At 42.4% G+C, this 21,047-nt stretch overlaps 1 protein-coding gene across 2 annotated transcripts in view; it reads left to right on the forward strand.

The window, feature by feature from the left end:
• The first annotated feature begins 454 nt into the window (after positions 1 to 454).
• The window catches only part of GPD2 (glycerol-3-phosphate dehydrogenase 2), a 142,170-nt gene continuing 121,577 nt past the window's right edge, over positions 455 to 21,047 (forward strand). The window contains exon 1 of one of the 2 annotated variants that reach the window (XM_059393993.1): positions 455 to 810. The gene's annotated coding sequence lies outside the window, so the exon portion shown is untranslated. Of the gene's footprint in view, positions 811 to 1,394; positions 1,484 to 21,047 lie in introns of those variants that run through there. The other variant, XM_059393994.1, reaches the window with a different exon arrangement.

A 21,047-nucleotide genomic window follows, 5' to 3' on the forward strand; every position in this document is an offset into this window, starting at 1 on the left:
CTCCAAGTTCAATCTACAGAGTGACTCACTTGGTGTGAACCTGGGGTCAATCATTTTATACCCGCCTTTCCATTCTAATATGTACCCAAAGTTGGGAACCTGGATAGACTGGTTTCCTGAAGTTAGTGAGTTTGGGACCCAATGAAGCTACACATTCCTTTATGTCAGTTACAATTTTGCGGCCATTTAAGGAAATTGACTTAATAAGTAATAGGCTGAAAAAACCCCACATTGCGATTTGGGTTCAAAGTAATTTGGCTGCCTTCTTTTGGAAGGCCTTTCCAACCCTCCCCTGGGTATTTTTCAACACCATGGTAGAAACCTTATTTGCAAAACTTCCAGAGGTTGTGCGAGGAAAGGTCTTAAAGAAATGGGGTCCATTTGAACCCCATCTGCGTCCTCCCTGGGTCCATCTGGGCTTGTCTAGCCACTTGCAGTTCCAAGTGAGCTGGGCATGCTCAGTGGGCAGGGTCGGTTTTAGGGGGTGCATCTGGGAAGCCTGCTGCTCTGCAGCAGGGCTCTCCGCCTCCCCACACCTGTACGAGGCTGGACCTGAGGGGCCAATGCTCGGCATCCCACCTTCTGGAGCTTGGGCTTGGCCTTCCCTGCGGGTTCCCGCGCTGACATTCAGCGGGCAGGTCAGGAGGCCGAGCGCGCCTACAGGAGCGCGCGGGGGGGAGCCCGAGCGAGGGCTTTGGGCTCGGCCGGGTCCCAGGGGTCCACCCGTTTCCTAGAAGCGTTTCTAGGCCCAGGGAAGCCTTTCTGCTGAGGAGGGGAAGCCAGATTCGGGGGCGGGCGACGAGAAATCAGGTAAGCCAGCCTGCCCGCATGCAGGCGGTCAAGAGTCTCCTCTCTCCGGGACAGGTGGCGAGGGCGGCCCGCGTGGGGAGGGCAGAGGCAATCGGACACCTCCCCTATATTCCCCAGGCCTAGCCGAGCCCAGGCTTTCTTGTCTGCCAGGCGGCCGACAAGGCGGGGCGCAGGGCAGGAACCGCAGCCAGGGCCGAGGGCCCGCGCAACGGCGCGCCGCCGCCCCACCCGGCGGGACCCGTGGCCGCGTGTCCCCGTCCGGTCACGTTCATTGGGCGGCGGAGACCTCGGTCGCTCGCCACCCGCTGGTTCGCGACGCTTCACCCCCTACCCCGGCCCCGGCTCCCGCCTCCACTTCCGCGTCTCCCCGCTGGGCCGGAGAAGCCTGGGCCCGAGGAATCCGGGCTGGATGCAGCGGTCGCGCCGCCCCGGCCAACCCCTGGGGAGGGAGGAGGAGCAGGAGCGGGAGGAGGAAGTCGCCGGAGAGGCGGGGGTGCGGCGGCGCGGGGCGCGTCGGGTTACACTGGCTCGGGCTGCCCGGGAGTGACAGCCACGCGCGCCTCGCCGCGAGGATCTGGGCCGAGGGTCTGGTTCGGGGGGAGGCAGAGACTCCGCCCCACCCGGAGGAACTGTGCGCTCCTGCGCTCCCCTCGCGCGAGAGGATCAATCTCAGGTGTGTGCTTCCTGGGAGACCCCCTTTCCCCGCCCTCAGGGTCATAGGGGAGACCGGTCCCTTTCCGACCCGCGTGAGTCCCCTAGCACCCCGGTGTTGGGTGGGTGGTGGCGGGATTCTTGGGGGGGAAGATTGAGAATTTCTCCCCAACAGAAGGTGGCCTCGTTCTCAGGCAGAGTTTAGCTCTTTATATTTTGGAGGGCGGTGGGGTTAAGATACATTTTGGGCAAGCGTCGGTAGCTAATTGAAAGTTTCCTACAAACTTTTGGCTTGTGAGTGTCGCTCCTCTGATGAGAAGGACTGTTGCTCCCTTCTGAAGTAAGGGAGGGAAAGATTCTAGAACGGTGCTGAGGCTCTCTTTTGAGAACCTTGGGTGCTGGAGTGTGACAGTTATAGGAGGAAATGGAAAGTGTACACCGATGTACTTAAAGCAGCCTCCTCTCTCCACGTAGTAGCGTCTCTGAGCAAAAATAGATTTGCAGAGTGCTGTGACAGAAAGGTGTAGCCCTGTGAATGAAGTGTTGCTCTTACCGCTTAGTTTCTAGACAGCCCTCCACCTTATGCGCACGAGGATTCACTCCCCAACCTTCCTTAAGAGTTTCCAAGTAATTTACAAACACAAATTCTCAGTCTTAGTGACATGGGCCAACCCACACTGCACATCACATTATACCTATCATGGGAGGCAGTTATAGAAATAGCTAGCTAACAGTTAATTTAGTCGACTTATAAATAGTCTTGTATAAATAGTTGAGGGAAGGAACGGTAAGTTACACCGTTTGTTGCTTTAAACAAAACTGTTAGAATTTTGCATATGTTTCAAGTTTAAGAGTTTGTGAAGTTTATTTTTGGACTGTGGAGGATAATGGCAATGGCCACACTGGGGGGCCAGGCACTTCCTGACTGCCCCCCCCCCCCCCCCCTGTGGTCTTGGCAGGATGTTCAGTGAGAGCTGGGTGCCATTGCCCAATGGATACTATACGCAACCTGGGAAACTTTATGATGTGGATGTTGAAACCACTCTGTGATCCTCATAAGGACATATATCAAGTTACAATGCTCCCTTGATTTTTACAAATCAGCTTTTCAAATAAAGCATTACCTTAGTAAAAAATGGATAAAATATGGAATTTTCGGTTTGACAGACAACATAGGTGGAGCTGTCTGTTCTGATTTCTCACATGGTCACTTTGTAAAGAAATTCTGAGCAGCATTAAAGTGCTACTTTTTCCCCCTTTTAGGGGAGGGGTAGAGGGAGGGGGAAAGAGAATCCTAAGCAGACCTATGCTTAGTGCCTAGCCAGACACAGGGCCAGTCTCACAGCCCTGAGATCATGACCTGAGCCAGAATTAAGAGTCGGATGCTTAATCCACTGAGCCACCAAGGTCCCCCCTTCTTTTTTTTTTTTTTTTTTAAAGATTTTATTTATTTATCAGAGAGAGAGAGAGAGCACAGGCAGACAGAATGGCAGGCAGAGGCAGAGGGAGAAGCAGGTTCCCTGATGAGCAAGGAGCCCGATGTGGGACTCGATCCCAGGACGCTGGGATCATGACCTGAGCCAAAGGCCAGCTGCTTAACCAACTGAGCCACCCAGGGGTCCCCAAGGTTCCCCCTTCTCTCTGATTTATTAGAAGATGTATTGAGGGCTCAGTAATTGACAACAGGGCTACAGTTTCCAGTTGTCATGGGTTTTACCCCCTCCTCCTTTGGTTCATGTAACTAATCTCATTAAAGCTATTTAAAAAGATTTGACTGTCACTGTAAGTAAATCATATTGGAAAAACTATTACAACTCTGAAATTATTTTGTTGGGTTGTTTTCTGTCTTTCATCCCTGGAATGTAAATTCTGTGAGAAGGATTGGTCTGCTTCACTCGCATTTCTATTCCTAATGTTTAGAGTGGTGACTAGCTTGTAATAAGTGCTCAATAAATATTTTCTCAATGACTGACTGAACTGTGGGACAAACTGTAGCTGAGTGTAGTTGGGGGAAGAAAACAAGACCGTGGCCTTAGGTAAGTTATTCAAACTCACCGAGCCTCAACTGTCTCATTGGCAAAATATGGATAATAGAATATGATATAGCACATGTAAAACTGCTGGTGATGTACTTGTTAGGTGGTAGACTTCAAAATATTATCTCCCTTCCTTCTTATATATTTTTCTTTTTGTATTGAAAAGGGAAAAACTTGGACAAAGGATAGATAAATTAGCTCCTGCAAATTGTTCATGAATTATCCAGGCATCATCCCCTTTACTTTGTGTGTGTGATTGAGAGGGAAGGTGGTTAGTGGCAAGCCCTTGTTACAGAAGGAAACCATTTTCCAGATGAGTATCTAACACCCTCCCCTTTTTAAAAAGATTATTTATTTGAGAAAGAGAGCACGTGAGCAAAAAAGCAGGAGGGGCAGAGGAAGAGAAAATCTCAAGCAGATTCCACGCTGAGTGCACAGCACATCAAGGGGCATGAGATCATGCCCCGATCCAAATCCAAGAGTCAGATGCTCAACCAACTGTGCCACCCAGGCACCCTCTCCTCTTTCTTTTTTATTTATTTTATTTATTTATTTGTTAGAGAGAGAGAGAGAGAGAAAACACACAAGCAGGCAGAATGGCAGACAGACGTGGAGAGAGAAGCAGGCTCCCTCCCAAGCAAGGAGCCTGATGCAGGACTTGATCCTAGGACCCTGGGATCATGACCTGAGCTGAAGGCAGATGCTTAACCGACTGAGCCACCTAGGCGTCCCACTTCTTTATTATTTTTTTTAAATGTGATGATGTTTCTGCTTAGGTTTTTCAAAACTTGGGTCATTCTGCTTGTCAACACTAGGATTCACTAGGTTGTTTAGTCCTGAAACAACACTTCAGAAAGAGCATTAGATATAAAACACATTTGGGGCACCTGGGTGCCACAGTCGGTTACGTGTCTGACTCTTGGTTTCAACTCGGGTCATGATCTCAGGGTGGTGATCTCAGAGTCAGGAGATTGAGCCCCGAGTTGGGTTCTGCAGGCAGCCTGGGGTCTTCTTGAGATTCTCTCTTCCTCTCCCCCTGCCCCTCCCAGTTGTACGTGCGCGCTCTCTCTCTCCAAAATAAATAAATAAATCTTTTAAACAAAAAAAGAGAAAGAAAACATTCAATCTTGAACAACATGGGTTTGAACAGTGTGGGTTCACTTAGATGTGGAGGTTTTTTTTTTTTTTTTTAAATAAATACAGTATAGTATTATAAACATATTTTCTTTTTCTCTTGATTTTCTAAAAACATTTTCTTTTCTCTAGCTTACTTTACTATAATACAGTATATCATATATATATAACATGCAAAATTTGTGATAATCCACTTTGTTTTCAGTGACACTTCTGGTCAACAGTAGGCTATTAGTAAAATTTTTCGGGAGTCAAAAGTTATATGTGGATTTTCAACTATGCAGGGGGGTCAGCACCTCTAACCCCTGCCTTGTTCGAAGGTCAACTGTATATTTAACACTTGGCTTCTTGAAGAAGTTTTCTTTAGGCTTGTGTAGCATTACAGAGTAGCAAGTGCTAGAAGAAGAAAAAGTATGGTTATCTTGCTTTTGAGAGAGTTAGACTTTGTTTAACCAGGTAAAACAGACACCAGCATAAGATCTTGCATAATCATATGCCATGGGTAGAATGTTGACTTCAACTGTGTGGTTATGCCAGGGAGTTGTTAATATGGGCTCAAATAGTTGGGACAGTTTTGTGGTGAAGAGAATGTCATTTCAGCAACAGAGAGACCTATAGTTTCCTGAAGATTACAGCAAAGAGAGGTCATGGTTGTATCAAGAATGTTCACTATTTTGTATTTCACTGCATTAAAAAGCCAGCACAATCCTTTGCTTTCAGACAATCCTATGTGGAAAAATATTAAACCTAAAAACAGTAAAATTCTGGATGTGCACTAAGTATTACTTTTCACTGTATCTCTGAGTTTTAAAGCTCAGGATTGGGGTTAGAAATTGTAACTCTTCATTTTTACCACTTTTACCACACTTACATAAAAATGTATAACATCACCTGCCTGTTACATTATCCAGCTCTATGTAATGGGATTTATTTTTCATCTGATGTTTCTGGGGAAATTACTAATCATTAGGTGTGGGACCCCTACACCTGGCTAATTTCAGGACTGTTATTTTGGGAGATAAGGAAGGACTGAGTGGAACTAAACTGAGAAGATTATTAATGTGTTTCTAGATGCTAATTCAAATACTTAGATAATTCCATCAGGACTCATCCCCTTTGAGATAAGAAGCAATGGTAAATTGTGTTCTTGAGGAAGAAGCAGCTAAGGAAGGGAGTGTTGTACAGTTTCTTGTTGACATGATGGGGGAAAGAAATGCAGGAAGGAGAGATGATTAGATTCAACTAATCTAATTGTCAAAAGACAAGGGCTAAGGTGGCTGTAACCTAGGACAACTGTAGCAACTGTTTACTTGGAACATAAAGTTTTGTTCCTCTGGTACATACCCATCTGGCCTTAGCAGCCACTGGTGGATACAAGGTTAGTAAAAGACTTTCTAAGCATAAGTCTCCAAGTCATGTTGGGAGGACATCTCATTTAATAGCAAATTCTAGAAAACTCATTTTCAGAAAACAACCTGTTATGATTTGTGGGGTCTGCTTTCCTCTCTATATTATAAAAACGTTTTATGGTAGAATGTAAGCAGGTAATCAAATATGAGCTTCTGCAGAGGACACACTACTCTGGTAGACCTCTTTCTGTATTATCTGACCAGGGATTGACCTCAGGAACTTTTAAGGGAAGGGAAACATGGGAGCCTATGGTTTGCACACCTGAGAATGTTTAGGAATTGACTATGACCAGAGTTTGTCCAGAACTCTGATTTTATGTCCTGACATGAATGTGACCATGAGTTTTTGTTTGTTTTTTCTTGTTTTCCAGGATTTTTGCCTTTTGTTGGAGGTTCTTAATGGCTCTTTGTCTTAAATATTTCTTCCTTGAGCATATCTGTGTTCTTTCCCATTTTTCAGTTGAAATTTTTATGTTGGTTCTTTCAAAATCAGATTTCTGATTTATGCAGCAAGTAAGACATGGTTTCTGATTTTAATGAGGTCAAGCTGTGGTTTTGTTAGTTCATTAAAATTAGGGGGAAGAAACTAATTAATAGAAAATCTTTCCTTCCTAACTAAAATTTACTGTGACATACATAATAACAAAATTTTAAAACTTTATTTGGGAAATTTAGAGCGTATCATGCTTAGCGAAATAAGTCAAGCAGAGAAAGACAACTATCATATGATCTCCCTGATATGAGGAAGTGATGATGCAACATGGGGGCTTAAGTGGGTACGAGAAGAATCAATGAAACGAGATGGGATTGGGAGGGAGACAAACCATAAGTGACTCTTAATCTTACAAAACAAACTGAGGGTTGCTGGGGGGAGGGGGGTTGGGAGAAGGGGCGGTGGGGTTATGGACATTGGGGAGGGTATGTGCTTTGGTGAGTGCTGATTCACAGACCTGTACCCCTGGGGATAAAAATACATGTTTATAAAAAAAAAAAAAAAAAAAAAAAGCCCAGACGCAAGGATTTGCCTGATAAGGCCAGGCCCACCCAGGAGAACCTTCCTTTTGATGAACTCAAAACCAGACTTATTTGGGACCTGAGTGTACTGCAAAATCCTTTTGCCTTTGTCATAGAGTGTAACCTAACTGCAGGACTGAAATTCATCATATTCATAATCCCACCCACTCTCAAGAAGAGGGGATTCTATAGGCAATATACAACCAGGTCTGGGGGAGCAGTTATTGGGAAACATCACATAATTCTGCACACCACACTGGTATTTTCCAGATTAGTTTTAAATATCGGTGACAATTTGGGCATCTTATTTTGTTGTATTAAACTAAGATTTATTTTTCATAAAAAATAGTGATTGAATTTTATCAAATGCCTTTTATATATCTACTGAATGATATTTTTCATTTTTGTCATATTAATATGATTAATTTTATTACTGTTTTTCCTCTTACTGATTCATCTTTTCATTCCTGATGTGAACCCCCTACCTTGTTCTTTATTCTTCTAAATGTACCACTAAAGTCTATTTTCTAACATTTTATTTAAAAATTGTATACCTCTGTTTATAAGTAAAATTGGCCTGTTTTCTTGTGATATTTTACAGGGTTGTAACAGTTAGGCTGACCTTTGTAAAAAGAATTTGGAAAGTTTCCTTGTTTTTTCCCTCTGTGCTAGGAAAAAAAAATTAAATTGTGTTGGAAATCTCAAGAAAAAAAATTTTTTCCGACAAAATGAAATTGTTACTGATTTACTTTATTTTTTTTTAATAGTGACATATGGGGCATCTCAGTGGCTCAGTCAGTTAAGTGTCCAGCTCTTCATTCCGGCTCAGGGCATAATCTCAGGGTCATGCGATCACGCCCCATGTTGGGCTCTGTCCTCCGTGGGGAGTCTGCTTCTCTCTCACACACACACACTCTCTCTCTCTCTCTCCCACTCTAAAATAAATAAATCTTTGCAAACTTTTAAAAAATAGTGAGATTTTTTAGGGTGTTTTTTAAACAATGACTTTAAATTTCTTAAGCCTCATGTTCTTTAAATAGTGGTGTGTCCTCCCAACATGACTTGGAGACTTATGCTTAGAAAGTCTTTTACTAACCTTGTATCTACCAGTGGCCGCTAAGGCCAGATGCGTATATGCAAGAGGAACAAAGCTTCAAGTTCAAAGTAAACAGTTTGGGAACATTTTAGTTAAGATTTTATACCATTATTATTTTAATAAGATACAATAAACTTCTAAATGTATTTGAACAGTGATAAAAATAACATAGCTTATGGTATTAGGTTCTCAAAAGCCGTCTTCCTTTTATTTAAACTGGATAAAGAGCATGTTTGTTGCATTGTGGTGATGTCAACACTGCTTTGATCATTCCACTTTGCTCCACTGTTCCTTGGGTTACTCTGATCTATTGGATCCAGTTCCAAATATTTGTCTTTGAATTTACAGACCTCTCTGGTCATGCTCCAGTATTAAGGTCGTGTCCTTATCTTCCCCTGGGATCCAGCCACACTGGACTACTTGGAATTCCCCAAATCTGTCTTCTTCCTACTGTTGTCCCTATATGCATGCTTTTCCTTCTACTTCACCTTTTTGAAATTCTGTCAGTCCTTGAATGTCCTGACCGTTGGCTTACCAATATCATGGTGCTTTCCCTCACCGCTCCAGTCAGAAGTGTTTTGTACATTTCCTAAATCATTCAATTGCTCTTTTTATGCCACCCTCAAGTCTCTCGTTTTCTCTTGTATAAGCTAATTATTTGAAAACGTGTATTATTTCCTTTTCTGCATATCATGTAGAGCAAGAGCTGGATCTTACACAATTTGGTAGATTTCATGTGCTCAGCCCAGATGCCTTGCACGTGGGGAACACCTAGGTAAACAGTTTTTTGAATGATTGACCACCTTATGTAATTCCCTTATCCTTTAGTTTCTCAGGAAGCATGTGATAGAAATGGGTTGGGTGCGATTGGAGAGCAGATAACATAGGCAGTTGTATTCCAGATAATCAGTTGGACTGGATAATTCAAGCTTTCTGTTTTCCAGGCCTCCCCTTTTTCTTTACAGATTTGGCACTTTTGATAGCCCTAAACACCATATTTAGGAGGAGGAAAGGAAAGCGAAGTTATGAAAGCAATTCCTGAAGAAAATGAATCTTCAAAGGGAGAGGTTACTTAGTATCCACTGGGGGCTCCCTTCTTTTCACCAATTTCTCCCTTCTCTCTCACTGCCCGCCTAATCCAGTCTCTTAGGAAAAGAACCTGGAAAATTAACTCATAAAAAGAGGAGTGATAAAGTTAACTTGTCACTTTATCAGAAGACTCTGGATTCTGAAGGGACAAAACCTTGACTATCATTTATATAAGCTCGGAGAAAGAATCTTTGGGGAGCATTGGTTCCCTGACCATCCCCGAAGTCACTGTCTAAGCCACTTAGGTGTGACTTTGGTCAGTTTCTGCACCCTTCAGTTTCTTCCTCTATACAAGGAGGGGGACTACATGAATCTTAAGCCCATAAATGCATGAAGTATTTTAGTACTCTTGTCTAAGGTGAGGCCGTTCTTGGTCAGTGGATTCTGTTCACTGCTAGACCCTTGATCTAACTTTTTCCCCAAGTCTGGGATCTCCTTACTCCCAGTCTCTCCAGATGTAGCCTTCATATGCAGAGGATGCTGCATTCTCTGCATCTCTCCCCCTGGCTCATGCTCACAGGATCTGTTATAACAAGTCTATTTCTCTTCCTTCTCCCATCATGTTTGCTATTATTAACCCCTTACCCCCATCTTAGCACACCCTTAAGTAGCTGGGATATTTATCTAAAAAAATGTTTTCAGGGTGCCTGGATGGCTCAGTGGATTAAAGCATCTGCCTTCAGCTCAGGTCATGATCTCAGGGTCCTGGGGTCGAACCCACATCGGGCTCTCCGCTCAGCAGGGAGCTTGCTTCCCCTTCTCTCTGCCTGTCTCTCTGCCTACTTGTGATTTCTGTCAAATAAACAAATAAAATCTTTAAAAAAATATATGTTTTCACAGAATTGTAAAATAGAAAAGGGGTTAGAGATCTAACCCAACTCCTTTTATTATGAATAATAAATAGTAATTACAAGTATCATTTACTGAGCAATCATCATTTCCTAGGTGCTGTGCTAAGCACTCAGCTTATGTTATTTCATATAGCAGCAGTGAACTGTTTTATCAGCGGGGAAACACAGTTCCAGAGAACTTAAGTGACTCATTCAAAGCCACATAGTTATTTCCTGATATGACTGAAACTCCCTTGAAAACTGTGTTAAGAAATAATAGAATCAAGGGATAATCCTTCCAGTATTTCTGTAATGTATTTCCTGCTTTTTGTTGCTCTGGATTCCACTGCTTGACTCATTGAGCTTTGCCTTTTAACACTTCCACTTACTAATATTTTACCCTGTGGCTTCAGAGTTTTCACCAGCGATGCTGAACTGGTTCAGAGATCGAATGCCTAGGACACTATGCCTGCCTAAAATAGTACTCCTCTTTATGTGACTTCTAGGAAACCATGATGTTGTGAATTAGTATCAATGGATACGGAAACAACCTGCAACTTGGTGGTATTCTGCTTTTCCCACTACTGCACCTGGGTGTGTGAATGCTACATGAATGAACACAATCATGCAAATTGGATGTCCATAGAAATTCATGTCCTCCATTTTCAGCCATGGGGCCATTCTTTGATCTGTTTTTATAAGACACCTTTTGCCCTTTTCCGCCATAGTTTACCAATCTTCAGCATTATCTTTCAGCCTTTTACCTGACCTGTACAATTTTTTTGTACCAATGTACCATGGTATTTCAATACTTTATTAAAAATTAATATAATGGTCAAGAATAAATCTGATTTAAATACATAGGAAATATGCAAAGTTGTTTGGCCTCTTAATCGTTCATTCATTTGGTTATATTTGCCAGATCTTATGAAGCATCAAAGATTTTCAGATTTAAAAACCAAAGTTCTATTATTTTTCAGTATTTCAAGTCATTTTCTTATGTGTATTTCTGCCTTAGTAGAATAAATAAGATAAAATACGTTTTATAGTTAGAGCTGAGCTGATGAGCTTTAAATTTTATTTATTTATTTATCTATCTATCAAATTCAAGTTAGTTAACATATAGTGTAGTATTGATTTCAGGAGTAGAATTTAGTGATTCATCACCTACCTATAACACCCGATTCTCATCCCGACAAGTGCCCTCCTTGATGTCCATCACCCACTTAGCCCGTCCATCTCCCCTCCAGCAGCTCTCTGTGCTCTGTAGTTGAGAGTTTCTTAGTTTGCTTCCCTCTCTGTTTTTATCATATTTTATTTTCCTTCCCTCCTCCTATGTTCTTCTGTTTTGTTTCTTAAATCCCAGGTAAGTGAAATCATGTGGTATTTGTTTTTCTCTGACTGACTTATTTCACTTAGCATAATACCCTCTAGCTCTATCCACATTGTTGCAAATGGCAAGGTTTCATTCTTTTTGATGGTTCAGTAATAGTCCTTGGTGTGTGTGTGTGTGTGTGTGTGTGTGTGTATAGATACATGTATATATATCTATATACATATATATACACTTTCTTTCTTTCTTAGCCTTATTTACTTATTTGACAGAGAGGTACACATAGAGAACACAAGCAGGCAGAGCAGCAGGCAGAGGGAGAGGGAGAAACAGGTTCTCTGCTGAGCAGGGAACCTGATACTAGGGCTCTACTCCAGTTCCCTGGGATCATGACCTGAGCTGAAGGTAGCTGCCCAACCAACTGAAACACCCAGGTGCCTTTATATACCACATTTTCTTTATCCATTCATCAGTTGATGGACATTTGGACTCTTTCCATAGTTTGGCTATTGTTGATAGTGCTGCTATAAATATTGGGGTGCATGCAACCCTTCAAATCACCATTTTTGTATGCTTTGGATAAAAACCTAGTAGTGCAATTGCTGGATCAGAGGGTAATTCTATTTTTAACTTTTGAGGAACCTCCATACTGTTCTTCAGAGTGGCGATGCTAACAGCCACTTACTGTGTGGCTCCCACCAACAGTGTAAGAGAGTTTCCCTTTCTCCACATCATCGCTAACATCTATCATTCCCTGTTGGTAATTTCAGCCATTCTGACAGCTGTGAGGTGGTATCTCATCATGGTTTAGATTTGTATTTCCCTGATGATGAGTGAGGTTGAGCATCTTTTCACGTGTCTGTTAGCCATCTGGATGTCTTCTTTGGAAAAGTGTCAGTTCATGTCTTCTGCCCATTTCTTAACTGGATTGTTTTTTGTTTTGGTTTGTTTTTTTTGGTATTGAGTTTGGTAAGTTCTTTATAGATTTTGGATAATAAGCCTTTATCAGATACGTCATTTGCAGATATCTTCTCTTAGTCCGTTGGTTGTCTTTTAGTTTTGTTGATTATTTCCTTTGCCGTTCCTTTGCTTTTTACCTTGATGAAGTCCCAGTAGTTCATTTTTGCTTTTGTTTCCCTTGCCTCTGGAAAAAAGTCCATTTCTTCATCAGTTAATTGTTAGTGGTTAGGGCAAAATAAACTGTTGGAAGGATCTGAGAGTATATAAAAGCCATATGTGACATGTTTATTTCTTGGTCATATCATACTCTTGATTGGTGAATGACTTCATGATTCACACACCCTGGAACCTTTCATTGATTTTGCCATTCCTTAAAACTAAAGTTGTTTTCAACTTTATCCAGTTAGTGGAAGGAGAAAGAGAAGAAGTGTATCTACTTTCTAAACACTTGGTGTTGCAACGAATGCATCAGTTCCTCAGACATACCAGTGGCCAGAATTCAGGTACACAACAAAGGGAGATTGGAAAATGTAGTGTAGCTGGGAGCTGAAGAGACTGTGGGGTTTTGGTGAAGCTGTTCCCTTCACACTGCTTTGCATCCTATTATACTGAGAAAAAAGAGATCCAAGATACCACGTCAACTAATATATTTTGGTCTCCATCATTAACTACCAAGTTAGAGGTAGAGTTATTCAAAGTTGGTGCTTGCAACCATACTCAGATCCCCTGTTCCTTTAGCTGCCTTCCTCTATGAAATTTCTCCATGTTCACCTGTGTTTTAAATATTTGTAAGAATGCTCAAGATTTTCCCATCACAGAAGCACATAAGACCAAAAACCAAAACTATTTCCTTACCCTATACTACCCTCCAGCTACATGCTTACTTTCTCTTCTTTCAGCCTGTGTTTCCCCAAAGTATATTGTGTATGTTGTTCTGTTTCCTCACCATCCATTCACTCCGCGGCTGTTGCAAATTTGGCTTCCACCTTAGATGAATCTGTTACTCTATGATTATTGGTGTCCTCCTTATTGGCAAATCAATGGGACCATATTACTTGAAATATCTGTGATTCTGCTGATTCCCTCCTTTGTGAAGCCGAACTTTCACTAGGCTAGTATTCCATCTTTTGGACTTCTCTATGTGGATCTCTTTGACAGTTTCTTCCCCTTGATATTGGAGTTCCTACGGTCTATCCACTGTCTTCTCACTGTAGAAGCTCTCTTCACCACTAAGTTCATCCATATCCCTGATTTTAGTAATTCCCAAATCAACATCTCCAGGGCACCTGGGTGTTTGGTTAAGTATCTGCCTTCTGCTCAGATCATGATCTCAGGGTCCTCTGATCGAGCCCTGTACTGGGCTCCCTGCTCAGTGGAGAGTCTGCTTGTCCCTCTTCTTCTTTCTCCACTCATGATTTCTCTTTTTCTCTCTCTCAGATAAATAAATAAAATCTAAAAAAAAAAAAAAAATCTGCATCTCCAATCAGACTTCTTTCCTGAATTTAGACTCAGTGAGCATTTCCACTTGGATGTCCCACAGTCTAGATGGGACTCATCATCTCCCTCTGTCCTCATCCTAATGCTCCTCCAATGTTTCTGCTCTCGCGGTAACGGCACCACCATCCTTTCTCCCCTCTATACCATCCATTCATGTGTTAAGTTTATCATTCACCTAATACATGTCAGGCATTTTTCTACAAATTAAGATTACAGTGGTGTAAAAATAGGTACAGTCTCTGGTTTGAAGAGTTTATTTGCAGGGGTGGGAGGGAAGGAAAGGAAATAATAGTAATTAAATAAAGAAGAGACATATGAGATGATGAGAATTATGTGGTTATTTTGAATTTGGATAGCTTGGGAAGTCCTCTCTGAGGAGCTGACATTTGGTCTGGGTCCTGAATGATCGGGGGGAGTTAGCTGTGCAAAGATGAGGAGCAGAGCATTCCAGGCTGAGAAGACAGCTGGTGCCAAAACTAACTGCATTCTTGATGAATTTGATGGGCAGGAGAAGGTAAATAAACCTTAAACTTAATGGGTGAGAGGGAGAGGTATCTGTATTAGTTATCTGTGGCTGTTGTAACAATTTACTGTAAACTCACTGGCATAAAACAACAGAAATTTGAGGTGCCCGGCTGGCTTCAGTCATTTGGGCCTCTGATTCTTGGTTTCTGCTCAGGTTGTGACCTCATGGGCTGTGGGATGGAGCCTGGCATTGTGCTCCCTGCTCAGTGGGGAATCTGCTTGAGAGTGTCTCCCTCCCATGCATGATCTCTCACTCTCTTTCTCTCTCTCAAATAAATAAATAAAATCTTAAAAAACAGAAATAAAAACCATGAAGTTTCTTCTCTCTTAGTTCAGGAGGCCAGAAGTCCAAAATCAGGATCTTAAATCAGGATGGTGCCAGGTTATGCTCCTTTCTGAGGTCCTGGGGGAAAGTCTGTCTGCCCTGCTTGAATGCTGGTGACTCCAGGCATTCAGTAGCTTATGGCTGTATCACTGCAACCTCTGCCTCTAGGATCACCTTGCCTTCTCTTCTGCATGGGTCAAACCTCCCTTTGCAGCCATCTTATAAGGTACATGGGACTGCATTTGGGGTCTACCCTGAGAATTCAGGATTATTTCCTTATCTCAGGATCTTTCACTTGATCACGTTTGCAAAGTCTTTTTTATTGTTGTTGTGGTTGTTGTTGTGTAAGGTAACACTCACAGCTTCCAGGGTATGGGATGTGGATAGCTTTTGGGTGCCACTATTCAACCTACCACAGTATCCAGGAGTATCTTTGAAAAGTAAGCAAGGGTCAGGTCTCATAAGGCTTTATAAGGCAGGATAGGGCATTTAGATTTCATTCTCTGGTGATATAAGGTATTAGAGGATTGTGTGCTGGTAAACGAAGCAATGTGTTTTTGCAGTAAAGCAGCGTGTCAACTTTTTTTTTTCATTCTGTCGCTCTAAGAAGAGTAATTAAATTGAAATTAATTAATTACAATTTTAAGTCAATTTCAGCCTAGCAGGAGAGTATTCCATAATATTAAAGAATAAGATTTTGTTAAGTAGAGTTGTGCTTTGGGGGACCACAAATTGCTGTTATGTATAAGATCTTTTTTCACCCCCAAGACTCCGTTTTGTTTCTTGGATGTTATTGGTCCCACTGAGAATGCGTACTATCCGAGACTGCTCCGACAGCGAAAGGCAGACTGGATTGTGGTTGGTGGGAGAGGGGAGAATGGAAGCAGGACCCAGTTAAGAATCAATTTTAGTTGTCCAACCAATAAATTGTTATTGTTTGATCTTTTGGGCCCCATTTCAGCATGTGTCCCACATGACACTAGGCAATTCTATCACTACCTACTACCTACGTGGAGACAGCATCAGATTCCTTGGGGTAAGGACCAGGTCATATAAGACTGACCTCTGCCCCCCCCACCCCTTCAGATTCCAGTTGCAAATCCCGGGCTGTTTGTTACTTGTGCTTCTGGCCAACTGTCTAAAGATTGGAGGTTCTAGTGACCTCCTCCTTAGGTGTGGTTAGTTTGCTAGAGTGGCTCACAGAACTGAGGTCACTTGAATGACCAAATACATGTTTCTTATAAATCATTATACTGAATACAGAGAGGCATTGTGTTAAAGATGAAAAGAACTGAGTAGATTTAGGATATGTTTTTGAAATAGAGTTAGTTGACTGAACTTGCTGATAGATAATTATCTGGAGAGGGGAAACAAGAATCTAGATAAAGGCTTACATTTTTTTACTTGTGCAAAACTTTTTATTGTGCCATAAACTGGGAAGGGAAGAGTTGGGAGAGAGGCAAGCTTGAGGGAAGAGAGAAAATGCTCTGTTTTGACTGTGTTAAGTGTAAGACACTTATTAGATGTTCCTTTGGAGCTATATTAGACAATTGGATAAGTTGAGTTTGGAAGATTCTGGGAAGGGTATTATTGGCTGATGATACAGAGTTTGGAGTTATTTGCATATTGATTTTATCTGATACTGGATAGAATTACCTATCAGGAATGTATAGATAGAGAAGGAAGCCATTGGGGCACTGTTTTATTCAGAAGAGAAGGAGTTGCCAATGGGGTAGGAGGGAAACCCGGATAGGGTGGTGTCCCTGAAGTTAAGAGTTCAAAATATTTTAAAAAGGAGATGTTTCTGCAGTGTCAGTTATAGAGATTGCATTTGGTGAAATGAGACCATTTGTGATTTTGACAATTTGACATATACTTTAAGTAGAGCAAGGCTGGGGCAAAAGCTTATTTAATTGAGTTGTGGAAGCAGAGACAGTTCTTACAACTCTTTCAAAAATTTTTGTTGTGAAGAAACACAGAGGGGTGGAAAAGTTCTTAGAAGAGATATTGTCTAGGGAAGGGCTTGTTAGGACCAGAACGTAATAGAATGCATTTATGTAGAGAGGAAATGATGGAGAATAATTAAGTAGAGAGGAAAAACGGATGAAGACAGGGGAGAGTGATGGATAATAATTAGAGTACAATTCCTGAAGAGCCAGGACGGGAGGAAATCCAGGGCACAAATGTAGAGGTTAGTCCTTACTAGGAACAGGGACATTTCATTTACAGTAAAAGGAAGGATTGTAGAAAGAATGGGTACAGTGGCTGATATATCACGGTTTGGGGGTGGGAAGTTCTTCCCTAATTGTTCTACTTTCATAACAAAGTGTGAAGTTGGGCTAGAGAGACGTGAAACAGATTTTGGAAAAGAGGAAATAGCTATTTTAAAACATTCTGGGAAATACAATAGTATTGCTGATCAATATAGATTTTTGCATCCATGAATTTGAGATTTGCAACCATGAATTTGAGCTGAGGCTGGCTGGGGTTGTGTTTTGTGCCAGGCAGTTTCTTCAGCTGTTAGGTGGAGGCGTGGAGCAGGAAGATCGTTGGGTTTAATCAACTTGAGGATCTGCGAGGTAAGAATCCGGAAGAGAGGAACAAGTACTCACTTACAAGGGAGAGGTTCCAATGATGGACTTTGAACCCAAGCTGGGCAGAAAGAGAAGTGAGGGTATAACTGATAGTGGAAAAATGGAAGGGTCAATGGACTGGAAAGCCAGATAATGCCAACAAGATGTTGGGATGGAAATACCAGAATAGATGAACTGGAGACAGAGAAGGTAGTGGTTACAGTGTGGGATGCTTGAAGCTGACAACTCCAAGCTTGTGCAAGTAATCGTGAAGCCAAAGCCAGGGTTATGGCAGGGAGGGTAGTGGCTGAGGCAGCATCAGAGAGATCATCAGAGGTGCGGTGATGTACGAATCCGGGCTTCCGTGTAGATGCAGAAGACAGCAACGATGAGGACACTTCTGTCTGGAAAGGAATCAGCCAGGTGCTTAGGTGCAGTAGATGGGGGAGCCACAGTAAGAAGGGGTAGTAGGTGATAAAGTCTAAGGACGTGAACTTCAAAATAGGTAATATTTGAATGAGGACAGGGAAGTTGGAAGGTGAGCTGGATGGATATTTAGTTCATCTGTAGACTAGGGGATTTTTTAGATTGGATCAAATTCTTTACAACTCAAATGGAAGAAGCCTAACTTTTGTAAGCCTTAGGTCTGGAGTAGCCTCCTGGGGGCCTTTGAGGAAGATAGACATTAACTCTTTAATCACTTAATCATTGGAATGTCCCAGGAAAGGGGCTAGTTATCACCCAGTTCAGAGGTGTTTGATATTTTAGCCTTAGGTACAGCCATTCCTGTTTATACTGGTAGAACATCAGACTTAAATGTGAGGGTATTAACAGTCACCTCTTGACGGGATGCTAGGAAAATGTTGTTAACTGGCTTCAGCCTTCAAAGGTCAGGTTAAATCTTGCCTTCTCCAAGTTTTTAGAACCTTCAGAGGAGGGGGCATTGTGGTGTGTGCTGAGGGTAGAGTTTGAGTTCAAGAGACAATGGGAGGGAGGAAGGGCTGAGAAGGTGAGAAGTGGGGCAGACTGGGCTTTTGGTGATGAGCAAGGTATTGTGCAGCATGCTAGGATTGGTCGGTCTCCTTGGTGTCTCAGGGGAGGCTGGGTGCAGACTGTGTGGCAAGCCTAAGCAAAAGCCTCTTCAGAGTATCTGTAGGCATCTCCTGATGGCTCAGTGGCCAGTTGGGGACAAAGGCCTCCTTGGGGACTGCTAAAAGTGGCAGGAAGCATCAGGGGCTCTGAGGGCCTCTTCAAGCCCAGATGGTGGTGTAACACCCTGGGGAAGTGCCTTCCATTATGTGGCAGAAGCTAAAGAGTGCTTCTTCGGGGGGGCAATCATTTTAGCAATCTTTCCTTCAAAGCATATTCAGACTCTGTACTTTCCACTCCATGGTCACTGTCTTTGGTTTAATTTGGACCCTTAGGAGTTCATGTCTGGATATTCACATCCAGTCTCCTGATGTCCTGCTCCCAGGATTTCCCTGCTCCCAGACTTAGGTCCTTTCACATTATCTCCAAACACTCCTTCAGGGAAGTGGAATGGGAGAACGGTGTTTTAAATTCAAATGTGATTCTATCTAAGCCTACTAGGAATATTGTTAAGGATTCATACAACATGTATAGATTGACAGGCATAGTCTTTATAATGGAGTATGCAACCAATAAAAATGCTTAAAAGCCTTCCTTGGCAATCTGTTGCCTACTGGAAAAGAGCCAGAATTCTTTGAGTGACATGTAAGATCTCCAGAGATGCCCCCCTGCTTGTCCATATGGTCTCCTCACCTCCTTAGTTAGGATTCCTGCATATTGCCCTGTGCTCTAGGCATACCAACACCCCCTTATTCTTGAAAATACAGTAGTCATTTGTACCATCATATCTTTGCTCATGTTCACCTGAGACCTGGTGAACCTTCAACCTTTGAGTTAATTATTGCTTTCTATACAGCTTGCCCTGATGATATTCCCTACCGTGGGTAATGACTCACTTAGCCCCTTGTCAAAGCCTTATTGGTATCACTGGTATTTGTTTTAGAATCTTCTTCTCTAAGCTATGCATTCCTTAAAGGCAGAAACCATAAACGATGCATCTATATTTACTCACAGTTTAATATACTAGGTGCCCAATGAATGTTTGTTGAATAAATGAAAATTCAGTACCTGTATGAGTATACATATTGCCTTTCTGTTGTGAAATCTACATTATATTTTCCTGTATCCTTTTTTGCTTTCCTTCAGCGGTGGAGGCGAATTTTCAGATGAAGCAGAAGGTGAATGAACAAGAGAACTGGTGGCTGTGTGGTTAGTTAGGGTGGGAGGAAGACATCGTCCTGTGTTCTTTTTCTTTTATGCAGTGAATCTTGTTTCCTTAAGTTATCCAGTGATTTTGTTCACCACTGTCATCGTCTTGCACCAGGTTGTAATTATTAATGTTTTTAGTTGCACACTCCAAGGAATACGGACACCAAACCAACTCGGTTTTGTGGTAGTGTTTAAACATGGTTGGTCAGGCAGTTTCCAGTGCCCACTTGCAACTTCGCAATTGGTGTGTAGAGCCTTTGGGAGCCTTGAATAAAATGCCCAGTTCCTTCTGGGCCTCTTCAAACCTTGGTTTCCTTCATCCTAGCAGAAACTGATTACTTACACATAACAAAGAAACAAGAGAATGTAAACCAGACATCAAGAGTAAAAGCCTAGTGAGTAAAGGGTGGGAAGAGCACATGTGAAGTGTGAGGTGAGGTGGTGTCACTCCTGAGTGTAGATGGAAAGGAATGGTGGAGCGGGGACAGCAGAGGTGCATAGATGGGCAGTGGAGGAGTCTCAGGGGGATGGAGGGGATTCTGTGGGCATGAGTAAATGTGGTTCGGGGAATTCAGTGGCTGTTGAACATGGCTGGTGTGCATTGAATGAGTGACCAAAAAAACCTGAACCCTTTCCCCAAGCTCTTGCTGTAAGGTTAACCAAAATTATGGTACATATTTTTACATCCTGAAATCCGGACCATCATCCTAGAAGGAATACATTCTTGAGAAATATCTCCCCTATCCATCCATCCATCCATCCATCCATCCATCCATCCATCCATCCATGTATTCATCCATCCATCCATCCATCCTTCCATCCATCCATCCATCCTTCCATCCATCCATCCATCTATCCATCCATCCTTCCTTCCTTCCTTTAATTCATTCATTCTTTCTCTCTCTCTCTCTTTCTTTCAAGATTTTATTTATTTATTTGAGAGAGGGCATGAGCAAGAGAACACACACAGGGGGAGCAGAAGAGTGAGAGGGAGAAGCAGGCTCCCTGCTGAGCAGGGAGCCTGATGTGAGCCTGATCCCAGGACCCTGGGATCGTGACCTGAGCTGAAGGCAGACCCTTAACTGACTGAGCCATCCATGCACCCTGAAATATCTTTATTCTTTGAAAAAATGTTAGACTCTAAGATTGTTGTGATAGAATTTTGTTTTATATTAGTATTTTCTGTAAGGTAGATGGTGTTCAGGGTTTGTGATTGGGCCAGAAAGCAATTTCTCACCTCCATGAACTAAATGAACACTACCAAGAAGTGTTCTGAATAGAGGACAAAAAAACACTCTTGTGTTTTGGGTCAAAGTTGACTTGGGTTGACTCAGTGACTTGGGTTAATTCAGGTCACAAACCTTTGATCAGGCCCCTTTCGGGGAATGTTTTAAGTGCGCGAACTGAAGGACTGGGAAGAGCTGTAAGAACACAGGACTCCATGTGATTGGAGCCTGATCCAAATGG

The sequence above is a fragment of the Mustela nigripes genome, chromosome 3 (assembly GCF_022355385.1).
Source record: "Mustela nigripes isolate SB6536 chromosome 3, MUSNIG.SB6536, whole genome shotgun sequence".
Classification (NCBI taxonomy): domain Eukaryota; kingdom Metazoa; phylum Chordata; class Mammalia; order Carnivora; family Mustelidae; genus Mustela; species Mustela nigripes.